The sequence below is a fragment of the Ranitomeya imitator genome, chromosome 6, assembly GCF_032444005.1.
Source record: "Ranitomeya imitator isolate aRanImi1 chromosome 6, aRanImi1.pri, whole genome shotgun sequence".
Taxonomy (NCBI): Eukaryota; Metazoa; Chordata; class Amphibia; order Anura; family Dendrobatidae; genus Ranitomeya; species Ranitomeya imitator.
In genome coordinates this window covers 519263219-519285198 of record NC_091287.1, presented here as the reverse complement: position 1 = coordinate 519285198, position 21980 = coordinate 519263219, and the positions used below count along the sequence as shown (strand labels likewise).

The following is a 21980-nucleotide window of genomic DNA, read 5'->3' as shown; positions in this document are numbered from 1 at the left end:
CCATAAAGACCCCTGGCAGGCCCGCACAGACCCCCGAGAGGCCTGTACAGACCCCCGGCAGGCCCGCACAGACCCCCGAGAGGCCCGTACAGACCCCCGGCAGGCCCGCACAGACCCCCGAGAGGCCCGTACAGACCCCCGGCAGGCCCACACAGACCCCCAAGAGGCCCGTACAGACCCCCGAGAGGCCCACACAGGCCCCTGGCAGGCTAGCACAGACCCCCGAGAGGCCCGTACAGACCCCCAGCAGGCCCGGACAGACCCCCGAGAGGCCTGTACAGACCCCCAGCAGGCCCGCACAGACCCCTGACGGTCACGCACAGACCCTGCCTGCACACACAGACACGCAGTCTCCGCCCACGCACCGCCCACACTCACTCCATCATGACATCATTTGAGCAGCCAATCACAGCCATGCCATTAGTTAACATGGCTAACATGCCTAACAGGATGTGCCCACACTTCTTAGGATCCTTATTGGCTGAATAGAATAAAACTGGCTCGTTGCATTTTGTGAATTTCCGATTCCAGTATCCAATATTGTAAAAGTATCGGAACTCAGTATCAGAACTCCGATACAGCGAATATCGGCCGATACCCGATATTGCAGTATCGGAATGCTCAACACTAGGTAATACCCATGAAGCTTCCCAGGCTATTAACAACATCTCACAACTGTCTACTTAGCCTTTACTGGCTATTAAAATGGGGACCACCCAAAAAATGACGTGAGGGTCCCCCATAATTAATAACCAGCAAAGGCTGTGCAGACAGCTGTGGGCTGATAATCATAGCCTAGGAAGGGACCATGGATATTGCCCCCCTTGCTGAAAGCATCAGCACTCAGCCACCCCAAGAAAGGCGCAGCTCTAAGATGCGCCAATTCCAGCACTTAGCCTCACTCTTCCCACTTGCCCTGTAGGGGTGCCAAGTGGGGTAATAGTTGAGGGTTAATGTCACCTTTGTATTGTAAGGTGACATCAAGCCCGGCTTAGTAATGGAGTGGTGTCAATTAGACACCTTTCCATTACTAATTCAATAGTTGTTAATGAGTTAAATAAAGACACATCCAGAATAAAGCATTTTAATGAAATCAAACACAACACAGTTTGCCATCTTTACTGCACTCCTAATTCCCCGACGTCCTCGATCTCCTGTAATAAACATAAAATAATAAACCAACAATATACCATACCTGTCCATCGATGTGTCCCACGCAGTAATCCATATCTGGGGAATATATATTTTTCAACCAGGACTGTACCAAGATGTGACTGCCCCAGCTAAAAACTACTGGTGAATGAGCTGCAGAGAGCGCAGCTTCAGTGACTGGCGGTGACATCACTGAAGCTGAGCTCCCTCATAACCTGAACTGCGGTGAACTCTGGAGCATGGGAAAATGCCAGTTCATTTTTGTAAATATTTTATTACATCTTTTCATGGGACATCACTGAAAATATGACTCTTTGATACAATGTAGTCAGTGTACAGCTTATATAACAGTGTACATTTGCTGTGCCCTATAAATAACTCAATGCACAGCCATTAATGTCTCAACTACTGGCAGCAAAACTGAGTACACAATAAGTCAAAATGTCCAAATTTTTCCCAAAAGTGTAAATAATTTTTGTGGTGACTATTATTTGCAAGGGCTTCCTTAACTCTCGTGGGCATGGACTTCATTAGAGCTTTACAGTTGGCCACTGGAATCCTCTTCCACTCCTCCATGATGACATCACGGAGCTAGAGGATGTTAGAGACCTTACGCTCCTCCATCTTTCATTTGAGAATGCCCCACAGATGCTCAATATGGTTTAGGTTTGGTGACATACCTGTCCAGTCCTTTAGCCTCAGTTTCTTTAGCAAGGCAGTGGTCGTCTTAGAGATGTGCTGGAGGTTGTTATCATGTTGGAATAAAGTCCTGCAGCCCAGTTTCCATAAGGATGGGATCATGCTCTGCTTCAGTATGTCACAGTTCATGTTGGCAGTCATTGTTCCATATATGAACTGTAGCTCCTCACAGCCAGCAGCATTCTTGCAGCCCCAACTTATGACATTCTCACCAACATGCTTAACTGTAGGCAAGACACACTTGTCTTGTGCTCCTCACCTGGTTGCCACTACACATGCTTGACACCATCTGAACCAAATAAGTTTATATTGGTCTCATCATACCACACGACATGGTTCCAGTAATCTATGTCCTTAGTGTGCTTGTCTTCAACAAACTGTTTGTGGGCTTTCTTGTGCATCATCTTTAGAAGAGGCTTCCTTCTGAGACAACAGCCACGCAGACCAATTTGATGCAGTGTGTGGCATATGGTCTGAACACTGACAGGCTGACCCACCAACTCTGTTACCTCTGGGGAAATGATGACACAATTCTTGCATCAATTTTGAAAAGACAACCTCTGGTTATGACGCTGAGTACGTGCACTCACCTTCTGTGGTCGACCATGGTGAGACCTGTTCTGGAACCTGTATTGTTACTGCAGTAAGGTCTTGTCCAACATGCTGCACCTCAGTTTCAGGGTGTTGGCAATCTTCCTAAACCTAGGCCATCTTTATGTAGAGGAATAATTTTTTTTCAGACCCTCAGTGAGTTATTTGCCATGAGGTGACATGTTGAACTTCCACTGATCAGTATAAGAGAGTGTGAGAGCGATAACTCCAAATCGGGCAGCATGGTGGCTGAGTGGTTAGCACTAATTTGGATTGTGAGCCCATTGGGGACAGTGATGATAATGTATGTGAAGTGCTGAGGAATAAGATAGTGCTATATAAGCAAAGTATAATAAATAAATAAATAAATAACCTGCTCCCCATTCACACCTTAGACCTTATAAGATTAATGAGTCACATGTCACCGGGGAAGGAAAATGGATAATTGTGCACAATTTGGCCATTTTCATTAAGGGGTGTACATCAAATTTACACTATTATACAACTTGTACACTGACTACTTTACATTGTACCAAAGTGTCATATCTTCAGTGTTTTCCCATGAAAAATCTTTACAAAAATGTGAAGGGTGTACTCACATTTGTGATATACTATACATAATTTTATCTTTTTTTTTTTTTTTGCATTTTTGTAGGAAGGAGAAATGAATAAAAAACAGATTTCTACATTTCTGGAGTTTTCATTTATCTTCTCATTGCGATGTTTACTGATCAGGTTAAATCTGAAATTTTATAAACCTGGTGATACCAAAAAATGTCATTTTTTATTGTCTTGTTTTATATCTTTATTTTCAATGGGGGAACAGGAGTGCGATTGGACCTTTATTATTTTTCAAATTCTTGTTTAAAAAGTTTTACTTAATTTTTTAGGGTACTTGAGCATGTGATTGTCCGTTCGCTTATACTATATGCAGCACTTGCAATTTATAGTGTAAGGGCTCATACTCACATGCAAGAAACTCGGATGAGTCTCGCACGTCAATACCTGGCACTGCTGCTGCCACTCGGGTCGGAGCATTCAGCTGCATAGAAATACATGCAGCTGAGCGTTCCGATACGAGTGCGGCGGCAGTGCCAGGTATTGACGTGCGAGACTCGTCCGAGTTTCTCGCATGTGAGTATGAGCTCTAAGTCTCAGTCTCCTTTGAAACTCAGTATACAGCACACAATATACAGCCAAGCTTTAGAGTAGTACCAAGATTGAAGCAATGAGGTCATTCAATAGTAACTCATCGACCCTCGCAGTCACGTTTCAAGGAGATGATGGGATCCAAGAAGAGTGAGCAGTAGTGCAGATTCCATTTAAATGGCACTGTCAAATTGCACTATATTTAATATAGCTTGTATCTCTCAGCTCCTGAGTCCTCTTAAAATGTAATCACCTATATCATATAGATGTGCACTATTTTGTGTTAAGATGTTAAAGGTTACAGACAGGTTTATATAAAAAATGATTTTTACATATGTCAGTGGTTACCATTATTTAACAAAATTGCACTAAGTATCAGTTTGCAATCTTAATTCATTCTTTCATTTTCGCATCCCCTGATATTCGGTTTGCATCAGGAACAAAGTTTCATTTTTTTTCTCTTTCTGGAGTCTCTGCAAATAATATAGGCTGGATGTGAGTTACATGCATCTCCAGAGTGTTGAGGTTTACAGAAGATCATATATATATATCCAGCACAACTTTTATCTTGCACTTAAATCCACATAGTGCTTTCCTCCATATCTTTAGCTTGTTTACTCTGCCCTTCCAGAGGCCCTAGATGCATTATCCACTGATCACTCTTGTTATATCTGTGCAGAAACAACTCCCTCCTTCTTTCTCTAACACTGAAAGAAGAGAGAAGGAGCAAGAGCTGTCAGAACCTGAAGCAGGAGATCTGACAGATTTGTAACATTTTTGTATATCACTGAGCTAGAGAAAAGAACAACCCACACTTTGAGAAAGTTGCTTACCATGTTGGAAGCAAATGGATAATAAAAATTAATTCTGCCTAAAGGTGTACATAATCTTTAAATTTGATTTTATTGCATACAAATCCACTTCAAAATTCTCTAATGAACTTTCCCTAATATTTAAAAGTTAAGCTATGTAAAAATGTGAAATATGAAGAAAATACGGCAGCACTCACCAATCTTCTGTGCAGGTAACTTTATTAGTGCAACAATATCATGGCACGGGGGTGTATTCCAAAGGAATGTGAGGGCTGAACGACGGCCGTTTCGCACCTGACCGGTGCTTCCACGGGTTCCCGTGGCACCCCCGTGCCATAATATTGTTGCACTAATAAAGTTACCTGCACAGAAGATTGGTGAGTGCTGCCGTATTTTCTTCATATTTCATATGCACATGCTTATGCTCTTGCGGCTTTAGCACCCGACATCTGCAGCAGACCAGCGACAGGTCCAGGATTTGGACTGTTCATTGTGTTTCGGTTTCGGTGGTGCGGATTCCATTCTTTTTTTCTTTTTTGTTTTTTGCTATGTAAAAATGTACCTGATCTTAAAAATGTTAACTTATGCATTTAATTTTTGGTCAATATTAAATATGGAGCTCCAGTTTCAGTAGACTTTTTACTAACCTTTTTGTGGCTTCTTTTCAAGATTTTAGAAGAGTCAGTGTGTAGTTCTCCACCTTCTTAGACTGGCTCCAGTTCATCAACTGCTGTCAAAATATAAGTAGTATTTATGAACTGTACAGAACTACACAGAATGACATGGACACATACATTCTAATACATGGTAAGTTGAAGATACCAGGCCTCAGTACTTTTCATTATACCCCCAGGAACAAATAGTTGACTTTAACACTCTTCCAGGAAAACCAGCATCCTTCAACAGATCCAAGAAGACCTGAGAAAAACTTTACAAGATCCTAAAACTCTTCAGAAGGCACTTATGTCCTAATTCACTGCACCAAACTGAAGATTAAAGACATAAGCACCCTTCTGTAGACTCCGGAAATTTTTAGTATACCTCAGCATTCTTCTAGAGATATACGCACCCTTCTGAGGAAAATCTAAGCCCTGGAGATGTGCCATTTTCCAAAAATCCACATTTTCGAAAATACGTAATTTTTTGTAATTAGTTTCTGCACAGATTCAACAAAATAGCGATCAACGTCTGACATTTTTTTTAACTGTAAAAGGCCAGCAAAATGTAATTAAAAAAAAATTCTTATAATCATCTCTCCAGTTCATATACTCCTGTCACGAGTGTGTAAGATATGACAGACAGCCTTCCTGGATCTGGCTGTAGAAGGTTTTTACAATTAGCTCAAACACCTTCTTGATTTTTGCATCTCTGTTTTGGAGCGATATCCTTCTCCCTCTAGGACCCAACAGTTACCTCCACATTCGCTAATACACAACTGTGCTGAAGGTTTAAATATGTTCAATTGCTGCAGCATGGGGCTGGTGTTAGCCCAAAATTGCCTCTGTCTTTTTGGAAGTTCTAGCAGTTGGTTAGTGTCTACTCAGAGGACTCTTGGAGGATTGCTGGTGTGGCATCACGGTGGTCTTCTCAAGCTAAGTGTATCCCCTGGTTCATCTACCCTTTCTGTCTTTCGTAGTGGGGACCGACTAGTGCTTCCCTGTCCCCTCCCTATCCAGGGCCTATCGCTAAAGTCAGGCAGGGATTAGGTTCCTGCATGGCGATAGGTGCAGAACCTATTTAGGGATGTTAAGGGCATACAGGTTGTTGTAAGATCTGCCTGGGGGGCACCACTCCACCCTTTGCTAGTATTTGGGCTTCCCCCTCCCTCTCACCATTGTTGTGCACTTTACTTCTCCCTCACCCAGCGTGACATCTCCTCACTGCCACCTTTCTGCTCATCATCGCATCTTCGGAAACTTGTTAACCTCATTGAATTCCCAGTCCTTACGCGCCAGGTTGAGGTTTCTAGGTTTTTTCTGCATCTTTAAAGGTCGTGGACCACAAGCCGCAAGTGAATTTGAATTTTGCTTATCGCCTCAACTCTAGCTGGCACCCCAACAATCTTCAGCAGTACACAACTTCCTTCAGTATACCACCAGCACCATCCATAAACCCAATCTACTTCCCACCATGGCCTCTTGCTTTCCAACTGCTTAGATATAATATGGATTTAGTAGTGGGAAATCTGTAGCATTGGTAATCAGATGAGATTAACCTTCAGAGAAGGGAGGTGCCACTGTCTGCAGAAAATATCATGTTGGGATACATGTGAATAGCACAGCAAATCCGAATAGAAATATTGTCTAACCTAATAAAAAATATTATGTCTAAATGTTGCAATAAAAGTCTTCTAAATCGATACATCAAGCATCTGAAAACAGTGGTGCCATGTGTTCTATAGATATGTTCTTCATTTCTTAAATGACATGATGTTACGTATTTCTCATCTTTTTCCCTAAGGGTTGTTTCTTTCTTTTTATATATGCATATATATTATGTAACACTTGTGAAATTTGTAAAACAGATGTTGACTCGCTATCATTTATTGCTGCAAAATGCCTGGCAGGGATCAGTGAATCTGTGCTTATTCATATCAAGATTTGCAATGTCACAGTTTCAAAGGATAGTAACTAATATCCCAGGCTTGATTTTTTGTCATGCCCTGCTGTGTCTTACATGTAAGCCAAGAAAACCCACAGGGATATGCCATCCTCTCGGAGACTGTGGCATTAGAGATGACGGGAAATATCCACCAACTTCGCGTATGGTAGCTGCTGATTGAAATTTACATATGTTTATTTTTTATCCATTCGCTTTACTGACATGTCCTTTAGAGTAAATCTTTTTGAAAGAACTCCATGGTGGATTGGATTGCTCTTGTGGCATAAAACCTGGTCAGAATAAAAATAGAGTTTTCAGTACTAGGACAGTTCATCATATTTCCTTTTTTTTAGAACCCAATTCATTACAATTTATTTTTTAATTAAAAGGTGTTTTGTACTGAGACAACTTCCACCTGTTTGTCCTTTTGGGACATTTGGATGTCGAAAAGGGAGAACTCTATTCAAAACAATTTTCTCTTTTGCCTCATATTCACATCATGTTTTTCCACATACGAAATGAACAGAGCGATTATTCTGGTTCAGTTTTTGATCAGAGTTTGATCACAGTGTGGTCCGAGAGTCATCTGCTTTTCTCCTACGTGGAGAAATTTTGAACTCCTTAATGACTGGAGCTTTCTTTGGTTTTGCATTTTCGTTTTTCGCTCCCCTCCTTCCCAGAGCCATAACTTTTTTATTTTTCCATCAATCTGGCCATGTAAAGGCTTATTTTTTGCAGGACAAGTGGTACTTTTGATCGGCACTATTGGTTTTACCCTGTCATGTACTATAAAGTGGTAAAAAGAAATTCAAGCACGGTGAAATTGCAAAAAAAAGTGCAATCCCACACTTGTTTTCTGCTTGGCTTTTTTGCTACGTTTACTAAATGCTAAAACTGCCATTATGATTCTCCAGGAAATTATGAGTTCATAGACACCAAACATGTCTAGGTTATTTTTTATCTAAATGGTAAAAAAAAATTCCAAACATAGCTTAAAAAATTGTGCAATTTTCCGAGACCCATAGCATCTCCATTTTTCGTGATTTCAGGTCGGGTGAGGGCTTATTTTTTGCATTCCAAGCTGAAATTTTTAATGATTCCATTTTGGTGCAGGTGCGTTCTTTTGATCACTCGTTATTGCATTTTAATGCAATGTTGCGGCGGCCAAAAAAAGTAATTCTGGCGATTTGAATTTTTTTCTGGCTACGCCGCTCAGCGATCAGGTTAATCTTTTTTTATTGATAGATCGTGCGATTCTGAATGCGGCGATTCCAAATATGTATAGATTTGATTTTTTTACTGTTCTATTTTGAATGGGGCGAAAGGGGGATGATTTGAAATTTTAGATATTTTTTATTTTTTTCACATTTTTTAAAACATTTTTTTATACTTTTGCCATATTTCAATAGCCTCCATGGGAGACTAGAAGCTGGCATAGCCTGATCAGCTCTGCTACATAGGAGCAATGCTCCTGGCATCAACAACCATAGAGGTGTTCAAGAGACCTCAGGTTATCATGCTGACGCATCGCTGACCCCTGATCACGTGACATGGGTCAGCGATGCTTGCATTTCTGGCCCGATGATCGGAAGTGCTTGTTAAATGCCGCTGTCAGAGTTTGACATGTGAGTAGCCCCATGGACAATAACTAGTATGAGTGCTATCCATGAACAACATGGATAGCACTCGTGCTTGATATATGGACATGTGAATGAGCCCTTACCCAGAGTAGCTTAGGCAGACACAGATCATTCTCCCTTTGGCAGTCCTCAGAGCAATTTGGAAAATTGATAGCCGTTTGCAGAGAACGGTGATAACTGGGAGATTCTAAAGCTAGATCTGCTTTGGTTAGATGATCGTCATTCTGCTTTCATATTAAATTGTTATTCTCAGCTTGGCAAGTTATCTTCGATTCCCAGGGAAGATGGATTATTGAGTTGCTTGGGGGGAGGGTTGACAGAAATCACTGGGACCCCAACGGTCCTAAAAATAGGGCTGTTTTTGACCCCCCTAAGCTTTTAAAATAACTCAATGACTCATTTAACTTTTTATAAAGATCAGTGCTGGCTATCTTCATGGGTCTGGTGGAGGTCTCAGCGGTGAGAAACCCAGCTATCCTGTGGCTAGATGAAATAATAGTTTGCATATTCAGATTAACAGTTTATAAAGTTGTTGTCATGATTAAACAGATCCTGTAATCTGAAATTATATACAAAATGAAACAATAGCAATGGGGATCTGAATGGGGATCGGAGGACAACGCCACAGTGTGCACAACTCTGCGCTCGCGCAAGCGCCGATCAATCTGAATGGCCAGAGAAATAGAATCACTCAGACCAGCAGGCGTGGGGAACCCCTCCATAACATCTTTAACGGATTCAGAAAGACCCTTTCAGAAACTTGCTGCCAAGGCATCCTCATTCCATTTAGTCAATGCAGACCATTTTCTAAATTTCTGGCAATACGATGTTAGGTGTCGAGTTCCCGCTTCTGCACAAGGGGAATCTCGAGCCATCTCCGCTGTGGTCTCCCATTCTTCTCCAGCCGCAGTGGAGTCTGCTCAGCAGAGACGTCGGTCCCAGCGTCTTGCTCAGTCTCACTCTGTACAAAGAGTTACTGCTGCTTTTCCTGCTTCTGCCATTGAAGTCAGTGTTGGCCAGCGGAGAGCAGATGCTTTTGGGGCTAAGTCCTGCTTTTCTCTTTCTGAGCATGCCCAGGGCAAGATCTCCCATTGGAGATCGAGGGTCACATGCTCAGGTACTGCAGCACATCCCATTGGTCCTCCAGGAAGGTCCTGAAAGGGCAAAACTTTGGTAGCAGCTTCCCATTGGTCCTTTTTTGGAAGGTCCTGAACGTGCTGCAACTATATAAGCTGCGCATGACCGCACGGCCATGCGCTAGTATAGTCTTGATAATGTGTGTGTGTTGATGGATGTATGTCGATGGATGAAAGTCGCTCTTTAAAATCCCCTCCCTACTGTATGACTGCTCGCGGAAGGTGGATGATTGCTACCTAGCGCCCGACTTAACCATCAGCACCTTACACACATTACAGCCTCTAATTGCTGTGACCGCCAGTGCGGCGCCGTGCGCTTTCACAGCGCTTTCCTGACCCAAGCCTGGGTGGTTAGTGGCGTTCGCCAGTGCGGCACCGCATGCACTCTCGTGCTTCTTTGTTATAATTATTTCAGTCACTCTGACACCACAGTTGCGGTGTCGAGCGCATGAGGTCTCTATGCACTCAAATCCTGTGTCTTGGGATTGAGTTCTAAGACTCCTTGCTTGCGTTTTTGGCGCGGTACCGCGGTCCTGTGACGCAACAGGGTACGCTTCCTTCACACAGGGTGAGGTTAAACCGTGTGTGTATTCACTTTGTACCGCCATATAGTCCGTCATTACTTGGCAGCAGGTTCCATCTCTGCACGGTGGACCCCGGGCTGCGAACGCACCATACTCTATCTGTCTTATTATTTGGTGCGTTCCACTAGCCCTAACATACGATTCTGCCGCTTCTTGACCCTGACACAGGGCCAACAAGGTCTTCTCTGCATGATCCACTGAATTAGGTTCATCATACAATAACCCTAGCACCTGAAAAAAGGTGTCTACATTAAGCAAAGCAGGATTCCCAGATTCCAGGGAAAATGCCCAATCCTGAGGATCACCACGCAGCAGGGAAATAACAATTTTAACCTGCTGAATGGGATCACCATCACGGGGTTTCAGAGCAAAAAACAGTTTACAGTTATTTTTAAAGCTCAAAAATTTGGACCTGTCCCCAAAAAACAAATCAGGAGTTGGAATTCTAGGCTCTAAAACCGGAGTCTGAACGATATAATCGGAAATACCCTGTACTCTAGCAGCAAGTTGGTCCACACGAGAAACCAATTCCTGAACCTCCATGCCAGCGCCTAACTCCTGAGCCACCCAGAGGAAAAGAGGAAAGGAAAGACACAACAGACTACAGAAAAAAAAATGGCTCAGCACTTTCCTTCCCTTCTTCTGAGATGCGTTTAACTCATTGTAAGCCAGTTGTACTGTTATTATCTGGTGGCCTAGGAGCAGCATGTGACGTACTCTGGAGAAGGTGGTACCTGTACTGACCACAGACCCTGAACTTAGCACCGCAACTAGAAGTAGCCGTGGGATGTACCTAACACTCCCTTGACACCTCGACACAGCCTAAGGACTAACTGCCCCTAAAGATAGAAACGGGAAAACTATCTTGCCTCAGAGAAAATCCCCAAAGGATAGACAGCCCCCCACAAATATTGACTGTGAGAGGAGAGGGAAATGACATACGCAGACTGAAATCAGGATTTAGCAAAGGAGGCCTTTCTAGCTAAAAAGAAAGAATAGTACAGAGTACTATGCGGTCAGTATTAAAACAGTAGAAAATATCCACCACAGAAAATACAAATCTCCACATCTGACTAAAGACATGGAGGGTATATCTGCATCTCCAGAGATACAGCTTGGCTGCAAAAAATCCTTCACAGACTAAGCTGGACAAGACAAAACATGAAAATGCACTGAACTATAAAGCCCACAGCATGTGGACAGCAAAAACAAAGCATAACTTATCTTTGTAGAAAAGAACAGCAAAACAGGAGAGACCAGTCAGGGATGTGAATCCTCCAAAAACAATGGACAACTGGCACTGACTAAAGGATCAAGCAAGACTTAAATAGCCCAGTCCAAATTGAAATAAGTGGACACACCTGATAAATGCTGCGATCCAAAGAAAGCAGCACTACCACTCATAACCACCAGACCATAACCAAGAGCAGAATTCACAACAGAAGCCTGCCCGGTCGTGCACAATGTCAGCTAAGCATTCCCTGGCTGATGCAATTTTCTGCATTCTGTCAAATAGTGGAGTCTAATGAATATAAAAAAAATCTACATAAATTTTGCTCTCATTGAATATTGTTTAGAATGTTTTTCAGGGGTGTCAGATCTCTTTTAAATACAGCTTCAATAGCAGTTGGAGTAAAGACGGGGAATAGAGTCAAGGCAGCCTACAGAATCACATTGAGTGCGGTAACAATTATAAGCAAGGTGACCCTACAGAGAGACCATTTTAGGGTCAAGAAAGGCAGATTCTGTGTAGAAAACAACCATACTTTCCCAAGAAGATTCACTAAACTCCATGTTGAGTTTTGGTTAATACAAGTCCTAGGATATAGGATGAAATGTAATTATAAAGCATATTATAGAATAAGTTTCATCTCAGTCTGATGTCACTAATGACAAACATTTCCGAGGATATACAGGATTTCTGTGTCTTTATGTATAATGCACAACTTCCTCAGTATATGATCTCAATTCAACCCTGTATTTTTCTTTTATTTTCTGATTAAATAATCCTATTCAGTCTTGTTCTCCTACGTCTGTAGATCTTGGTCTTTGAGGATGTGAACATATGTTATTGTCACAAGATGTCTGTGCAGTAATGAACAAATTTCATGTTTTTGGTCGTTTTATGTCATCACTGTTTATGTACAGTAGGTATCCTGTCTCCTCTGGTTTCAATGCCACTTCCTTATTAACTCACTTACATGGCAAGGAAACCGTGTTCCTACGTCTGAAAGCATAAAGCTCCTTTACCATGTAATAGAGATACTGTATTCTCAGTGTTTACTCATCAAGATAAATAAGATCTCTAGAAATTATCTATTTGGCTCCACGGTTCATTGATTTCTCCACAGCTTATGGTTACAATTGCAGCATTGTTTATTGATGATCGTTGTGTTTATTAAATATTCATTCATCAAAAAAAATACTTTTCCTTAAAATACTTAAAAATAATTGCATTTAGCAAAATTATATAAAGTTCGGATACAACAGAGTGCGGTAATGCAGTATAGCTTTTCTTCAGATGTATATTTTTTTAGTGAAAAATGTTGATTAATTTTGATCATTTTTTTATTATTAGATTTTCATCCATTTTTGTCTGTGTTTCCCTTTTTACTCTCACTGCCATTTCCATTTTTCTCATATGAAAAAAATAAAATAACAAATAAATAGCTTCACCTATCAATGTAGCATTATAAAGAGGACCAAACTCGGATGTCACGTGGCTGTCATCAGTGTGATGTCAGTTCTTTTGGACATACAGACTTGCACAGTGATACTGTTGTTTGTAAACCAGGTATTGGTACTTTTGGCAGTGTGGACAGGGGCCAAGTCCTGCTGGATAATGAAATTTTCATCTCCAAAAAGCTTGTCGGCAGAGAGAAGGATGAAGTGCTTTAAAATGTCCTGAAGATGGCTGCGCTGACTTTGGTCTTGATAACACAGTGGACCTACACCAGCAGATGACATGGCTCCCCAAACCATCACTGATTGTGGAAACTTCACACTGGACCTCCAGCAGCTCGGATTGTGGCCTCTTCACTCTTCCTCCAGACTCTGGGACCTTGATTTCCAAATTAAATGCAAAATTTACTTTGCTTTTGGAGTGCGTCAATGACTGCCTTCTGGACATCTGTCAAGTCAGCAGTCTTCTCCATGATTGTGGAGCCTACTGAAACAGACTAAAGGACCTTTTTAAATGCTTAGGAAGCCTTTGCAGGTGGTTTTTGTTAATTATTCTAATTTACTGAGATAAAGACTTTTGGGCATTCATTGGCTGTAAGCCATAATCATCAACATTAGCAGAAATGAAACACTTGAAATAGATCACTCTGTTTGAAATGACTCTATATAATACATGAGTTTCACTTTTTGTTTAGAAAAATTGAAATAAATTAACTTTTTAATGATATTCTAACTTTGTGAGAAGCACCTGTACATGAGAATTGGATGTCTGAAATGAAATTTTACCTATGTAGTCATAAGTGTAGTTGGAAGTTCAGATGTAGCATTTCTAGCTGTACAATACCTTTTTTAGTGTATGGGCCTTTTAAGTGTCTGTTTTTAATGGCAACATGTTCAAGTTTAGCCTAATTTCCAGACCAAACTCACCAATTTATGACTGAGTCAATGAAACAATTGACAGCACACAGATGTGTTTAATGATGACAAATAAGATCATGAGCCGTTGTGTAACATGTTAGAACTAAGGCCGTGTAGGTCAAAATGAGGCAACGCATTACTTCCTTCCTGACAATTCAAGGTTTTCATGGAGTTATCAATAAAATTAAAAATATTTAGAATTGAGAGTCCTCAGTGGTTGATTCCTTTTAATGGCTAACTGAAAAGATAGCAACAAATTGAAAGCTTTCGAGACTACACAGGTCTGTTCTTCAGGCATAGAATAGCACAAAATCTGAAAAGTCACATATTTATACACAGCAGGATACAGGAATAATGTTGTGTGTAAATATGTGATTCGTCAGATTTTGCATTAGTCTATGTCTGATGAAGAGACCTGTGTAGTCTCGAAAACTTGCAATTTGTTTCCATCTTTTCAGTTAGCCATTAAAAGGAATCAACCACAGAGGACTCTCAATTCTAAATATTTTTCTATCTACTGGCTAACACGGTACAAAGATGTTTATCTTTCCTGCAATAAAATTAAGAAATTTTAAATGGAATTATCTAGCTTTTTTTCAACTGATTTGCCTGCCTGGCCATGCATAAGGGCTAACTGGTGTTTGGTGTTAGGCTTTTTTTTCATAACACTTATTATCCAGCAATTATATTATTCTATCCCTATTCCTAATGCTAATGCTAAGTCTAACCGTAACCCTAATCTCAGCCCTAACCCTAAGAAAATGTGAACAAAGATAAAAACAGATAAAGACAATATTAAAAATTATTTGGTATCGCCGCATTCAGAATCACCAAATCTATCAATATAAAAAAAAGAATTAACCTGATCGCTAAATGGCATAATGAGAAGAAAAGTCAAAACGCCAGAATTAAGTTTTTTTTTTGTCACCACAACATTGCATTAAAATGTAACAACGGGCGATCAAATGATCATATCTGCACCAAAATGGTATTAAAAACATCAGCTTGGCATACAAAAAATAAGCCTTCACCTGACCCCAGATCAAGAAAAATGGAGACGCTACGGGTATCGAAAAATTGTGAATTTTTTTAACAAACTTTTGGAATTTTTTTTCACTATTTAGATAAAATAGAACCTAGACATGTTTGGTGTCTATGAACTCGTAATGACCTGGAGAATCATAATCAGTTTTAGCATTTGGGATTGCACTTTTTTGCAATTTCACTGCACTTGGATTTTTTTTCTTGTTTTCCAGTACCTGATATGTTAAAACCAATGGTGTCATTCAAAAGTACAATTCATCCCGCAAAAAACAAGCCCTCACATGGCCATATTGACCAAATAATAAAAATGTATGGCTCTGGGAAGAAGGGGAGCAAAAATTGAGAGCGCAAAAACGAAAATACCTCCGAGGGTTAAGAGGTTAATTATTGGCATCAGTCGTAGGTGAATAAAAGTTGACAATGATCCATACCTGATTCATTATGTAAAGTTTACCCCAAGTATGGCAAATAACCTGGTCTGCTTGGGTTTGACAGAGCCACTGGTCACGCTGTACATCCTCTGACATTAAACTGGAGGCTGAAAATGACAGTAAGCCCATAGCAAACTGGGCCAGTTCTTGCAACTGGTGTAATCTGTTGATCCAGAAGTGCATGGGATCTAAGTTCAGGGCGTCTGCTGGAGAGTAGGCACAGTGTAGGTATGAATTCATAATTTGGTTTTAGTTGCAAAATTAACAATGAAGGGTTTAATACTGCCACTCCTTCATTGCACGGTGCGAAATATTAAGGTGCTGTTACTGCAGAATATCTCAGATCAATCAATTCACAGTCACACTGAGTGACTATGGCTTGGCACTCTCCATAAGGAAAGCGTTACCCCTTAGATCCCAGTATACAGCTACAGCACTTCCTTATAAATCACTTGAAACTTTAGATTTTCAATCTTATTCCTCAGCAGTACACCACAATCGGATTAGGCCTTTTTCTATCCCTATGCTGTGTGCTCTGAGCTCCTATCCCTACACAATACAATCATAAAATGGCGTTCTTTGGCCAGCCCTTATTTTTTATACTGGGTATGATTGCGCTCATCAATTGGATGGGCAAGGCCATGTGATCTGATGAATTACGGGGAAGTCTGCGCTCATAAACTCACGAACTGAATCCTCTGCAGTGTGTAAAACTGGCGCCATGCGGTTTTGCATTTTTTTGTTGATGATCCTTGAGAATCAAGTTGTAATATGTTCAAGTTCACGTCGAACCACAAATTTAAGGAAATTTGACTCAAGATTGATTCTTGGCAGATAGATCTGTTCATCTCTAATCATCATGATATGAATCTCTTATATTTTATGTCTATGGCTCTTTTTCAGATATATGCATTTACGTAGTTGCACTACTCATTTGGCGTATATCTTTATCCTGAAAAAAACACAAACATCGAGCTTGACTTGACTTGGTACACATGCTGAAGTTAAACGCATGTTCACATTGGCCACAAAACATATAAAACCTACAAGAGAATAAATTATCCAAATGCAGGGTTTTTGCTCACTTTTTCTCTTGTAGGTTTTATATGTTTTATGGCCAATGTGAACATGCGTTTAAGTTCTGCATGTGTACCAAGTCAAGTCAAGCTCGATGTTTGTATTTTTTTTCTTTGTATTGTTGCATTCTGTGTGGCCTTCCTCTTCTGAGCTGGAAATTGTATATAAGGCTTCCCCAGACTAGTGTTCCACTGGTTGGGCCCAGTCCTTTTGTCTGCCCTTATTCACACACTTTAATATTAGACAGTGTAGGACCATCCGGATCAGAGTTACCTTGTCATGGTGGGATGGCTTTTATGCTATTTTTTGATAAAAAAGTATTACTTAAAGGGAACCTGTCACCCCCAATATCGATGGTGAGGTAAGCTCACCGTCATCAGGGGCTTATCTACAGCATTCTGCAATGCTGTAGATAAGCCCCCGATGTAACCTGAAAGAGGAGAAAAAGAGGTTTATATTATACTCACCCAGGGGCGGTCCCGCTGCAGTCCAGTCAAATGGGTGTCTCAGGTCCACTCCGGTGCCTCCTATCTTCATTCCATGATGTCCTCTTCTGGTCTTCATGCCACGGCTCCGGCGCAGGCGTACTTTGTCTGCCCTGTTGATGGCAGAGCAAAGTACTGCAGTGCACAGGCGCCGGGCCTCTTTGACCTTTCCGGCACCTGCGCACTGCAGTACTTTGCTCTGCCCTCAACAGGGCAGACAAAGTACACCTGCGCTGAATCCGCGGTGTGAAGACCAAAAGAGGATGTCATGGAATGAAGATGGGAGGCGCTGTTCTGGACCTGAGACATCCATCGGAGCAGGACCGCCCCAGGGTGAGTATAATCTAACCACTTTTTCTCCTCTTTCAGGTAACATCGGCGGCTTATCTACAGCATTACAGAATGCTGTAGATAAGCCCCTGATGATGGTGAGCTTACCTCACCATCGATTTTGGGGGTGACAGGTTCCCTTTAAAACTCTGTGTTATTTAAATGCACATTTTTGCTTTTTATTTACTTAGTTACAGCAGGGTTTTTGCTCACTTTATCTTTATCTTGAAGTCACATTCTTCAGGTTTACTTGAACCTAATGCAATTTCCATGCTGTTATCAGGGACGTTGCTACTAGGGGTGAGTGAATAGCTTTGGATAACTCTATCCGAATAACTATAGCGCTTACCGAATAGCTGCATCTGGAACTTGGTGACCTGGAGCTCTCCCGATAGTCAGCAAACTTGGTGACCTGGATCGCTCCCGATAGTCAGCTGTTCGGCGTCGCTGCTGCATGTGTTGCAGCAGTGTAACAGTCACAACACATGTATGGAGAGCCTGTGTGTTGGATTTTCCATGTGTGTGTTGTGACAATCACGCAGCTACACACATGTAGCTGTGGCACCGATCAGCTGACTATCGGGAGTGCTCCAGTTAACCGGTAATCGGTAAGCGCTATAGCTATTCAGATAAGGAGTTATCCAAAGCTATTCGCTCATCCCTAGTTGCCACCTCTTCCATATGCAGACCCTTGAATACATTGCTGTATGCTTCCTCCCCTGAGCGGTGATATTGGTTAATATGTGAATTAAGTAAAATCTATCCGCAGGATTTCAGAAAGCTTAAATCCTCCCGTGGAAACAAATTTTCTATCCTTTGACTGTAAAGCATTTTGGTTCAGCTGGTTTGATTTAGGACGGCTCAGTATCTACACTATGTTATGTCTTCGGCTGGGTGTTTCTCAGAGGCGTTAATAGTAAATTGATTCTCCACACATGGAATACAGTGTATCCAGTTTCGCGAACAAATCTATTAATAAAGAATCGTTATTAAACTATTCACAAGCTTAAAACAGACAACAGAAAAGTCTTAAACCAGACCTGGAAATGTGAAGCCCCTGCCGCTGCCTAAATATAAGTAGAAAATCCCTCCATTTACAGTCCAGGATTGGGTTATCTTGGAGCCACCGCTTTATCCAACTGTGGCCTCTATTAAAACTCACATTCAGAGCGTATGAATACTGGATTTATGAGCAATTAACTCTTTGCTCCCAAGCCATATATAATGGGTTTCAGCTTTTCCCTTACGATGCTGAAGCTTCAATTTTCAGAAGCATAAAGTACATTGAGCTCCAGCATCTGCAGTGGAAGCAGACGGAGGCCGGAGCATATGTGTTTTATCATGTGCTCCCACAAGTCAGCCCCGTCTTGTTCCTTAACACCTGGAATTTATATCTTGGAATTACATGTAACAAAAACAAAATTGCTTCTCGATGTAAAAAGACATTAAGTTCACAGTAAAGTTTTATGCGCAGACACATATTGCAGTGCGGCAGATAGCGTACGGGCAACATTTTGGATTTTAGGAGAATTCAGAAGTAAAGGCGTGCAGTGTAATGATTATTTCTTTTCATTTTAGCTGGGAAACATATGGCGCTAGTAAAATGTGTGAAAAGAACGTGCAAACTGTACGTGGCCAACTTGTTCCCTGCATCTCTGAAGAAATCACGCTGAGCTGCTGAGAATATAAAATCATATTCATTATGTTAAACACTGCACTATCCTACACTTTATTATTCTATATTGTATCATGTTATGGTAGATTTTACCACATTATAAAGTGTTTATTAGTTAACCATACTATGCTAGGTTGGATTATACTGTATTATATATTTTTACCTCTGTTATGCTGTTATATTATAATTTCTATATACCATACTATATTTATTACCTTATACTATTTTATGTCATAGTTAGTGTTGAGCATTCCGATACCGCAAGTATCGGGTATCGGCCGATACTTGCGGTATTGGAATTCCGATACCGAGATCCGATACTTTTGTGGTATCGGGTATCGGTATCGGATCAATAGGGATGTGTAAAATAAAGAATTAAAATAAAAAATATTGATATGCTCACCTCTCCGGCGGCCCCTGGACATCACGCTGGTAACCGGCCGGCTTCTTTGTTTAAAATGAGCGCGTTTAGGACCTGCGAATGACGTTGCGGCTTCTGATTGGTCGCGTGGCGGTCACATGAGCGGCACGCGACCAATCAGAAGCCGCGACGTCATTCGCAGGTCCTAAACGCGCTCATTTTAAACAAAGAAGCCGGCCGGTTACCAGCGTGATGTCCAGGGGCCGCCGGAGAGGTGAGCATATCAATATTTTTTATTTTAATTCTTTATTTTACACCTCACTATGGATCCCAGGGCCTGAAGGAGAGTTTCCTCTCCTTCAGACCCTGGGAACCATCAGGATACCTTCCGATACTTGATGTCCCATTGACTTGTATTGGTATCGGATATCGGTATCGGCGATATCCGATATTTTTCGGGTATCGGCCGATACTATCCGATACCGATACTTTCAAGTATCGGACGGTATCGCTCAACACTAGTCATAGTATATTAATTACACTATGCTGTTATACTATGCTATATGTATTACCTTGTACTATATTACGTTATACTAAAGTATGTTATACTATATTACCTTATACTATACTGTTATACTATACCATATGTATTACCTTATACTATATTACTTAATACTAACTTATGTTATACTATACTGTATTACCTTATGCAATGTTATGCTATACTATATTACCTTATACTATATTATATTGCTTTATACCATAATATGCTATACTATACTATAGTAACTTACACTATACTGTTATACTATACAATATTTATTACCTTATACCATATTACCTCATACTATTTTATGTCACACTCTATTAACTTACACTATACTGTTATACTATACCATATGTATTACCTTATACTATATTACTTAATACTAACTTATGTTATACTATACTGTATTACCTTATGCAATGTTATGCTATACTATATTACCTTATACTATATTATATTGCTTTATACCATAATATGCTATACTATACTATAGTAACTTACACTATACTGTTATACTATTCAATATTTATTACCTTATACCATATTGCCTCATACTATTTTATGTCACACTCTATTAACTTACACTTTACTGTTTTACTATACTTTACTATATTACCTTATACTATACTGTTATACTCTACTATATTTATTACCTTATTATATATTTTGTTATTTTATACTGTTACCTTATAATATACTGTTATACTATACTATATTTATCATAGTGTGTGGGAGCTAATGTGGAGCCCATTATACAGTGTGGGAGCTAATGTAAGGTCCATTATATAGTGTGGGAGCTAATAGGGGGCTCATTATATAGTGTTGGAGCTATTGTGGGGCACATTACACAGTGTGGGAGCTAATGTGGGGCCCATTATACAGTGTGGGAGCTAATGTGTGACCCATTATACAGTGTGCGAGTCAATGTGAGGCTCAATATATAGTGTGGAAGCTAATGTGGGGCCCATTATACAGTGTGGGAGCTAATGTGAGGCCCATTATACTGTGTGGGACTACTGTGGGGCCCATTATACAGTGTGGGAGCTAATGTGGGACCTACTATATAGTGTGGAACATAATGTGGGGGCCATTATATAGTGTGGGAGCTAATATGAGGCCCATTATGCAGTGTGGGAGCTAATATGAGGCCCATTATGCAGTGTGGGAGCTAATGTGAGGCCCATTATGCAGTGTGGGAGCTAATGTGAGGCCCATTATGCAGTGTGGGAGCTAATGTGAGGCCCATTATGCAGTGTGGGCCCATGTTGGGTCAATGATTTCATAGTTCACCACCTCGCCTTCTACTTCTGCACCCTGGTCCTCCTCCTGAATTAATGATGTAACAACACCACTTGTTGGCAATTGTGTTTCATCATCATCCACCTTTGCGACTGCAATTGTATTTTACCACTGCCACCTTCTTGTGAGCGTGGCTGCTCAGAAATTTGAGCATCGCTACATGCAATCTCGTCATGTCCTGCTTGAATCGGGCAGGGCGATAGGCCAGAATCTATAAATAGAAATGTGAATATCTCTTCTGAGTGTCAAGGTGTGGGATCACTTTTTTCTGAGCACTTAGCATAGTGGGAGGAAGGAGGATCAGGGCTAGCATTATGTGGTCAAGAATCAAGGCTACTGAGACTGGACCGTGTGTTATACAGGGTGGTGCTGGTAAAGTAGCTTCAAGCATTATCTGCTATCCATCCAACAATCCTTTCCATACTAGTCTGGCTTCAAGAGTGGGGTTCTGTGCCCCCTACAAAGTGGGACAGGAAGGTAGATTGACATGATGTGTGTTTGTTCTGCTCCTGCGGCAGGCACAGTTTCACCTTGCCCATGGCCTAAGCGCTTAGCATCAACATCACGTCTACTTCTCCATCTTTTACCATTCGCCTTGCCCATTTTAAACTACTTATGATATATCCCTGTTGAGATAATGTTGCAGACAGTATTACAATGCAAGCCCAATTTGCCAGCTACAGATGCACATATAAGATTGCAGTATCAATATAGCAATTCTGTTTGTAAGCAAAGTTTTTTTGTGTGTTTTAAGACTTAATTATAGC

General features: G+C 40.9%; 1 long non-coding RNA gene across 2 annotated transcripts in view; it reads right to left on the bottom strand.

The window, feature by feature from the left end:
* Positions 1-21980, bottom strand: part of LOC138641504 (uncharacterized) — a 340425-nt gene that overhangs the window by 255549 nt on the left and 62896 nt on the right. The window contains exon 2 of one of the 2 annotated variants that reach the window (XR_011313886.1): positions 5051-5133. This is a non-coding gene — a long non-coding RNA (uncharacterized lncRNA). The remainder of the gene's footprint in view (positions 1-5050; positions 5134-21980) is intronic. The other variant, XR_011313885.1, reaches the window with a different exon arrangement.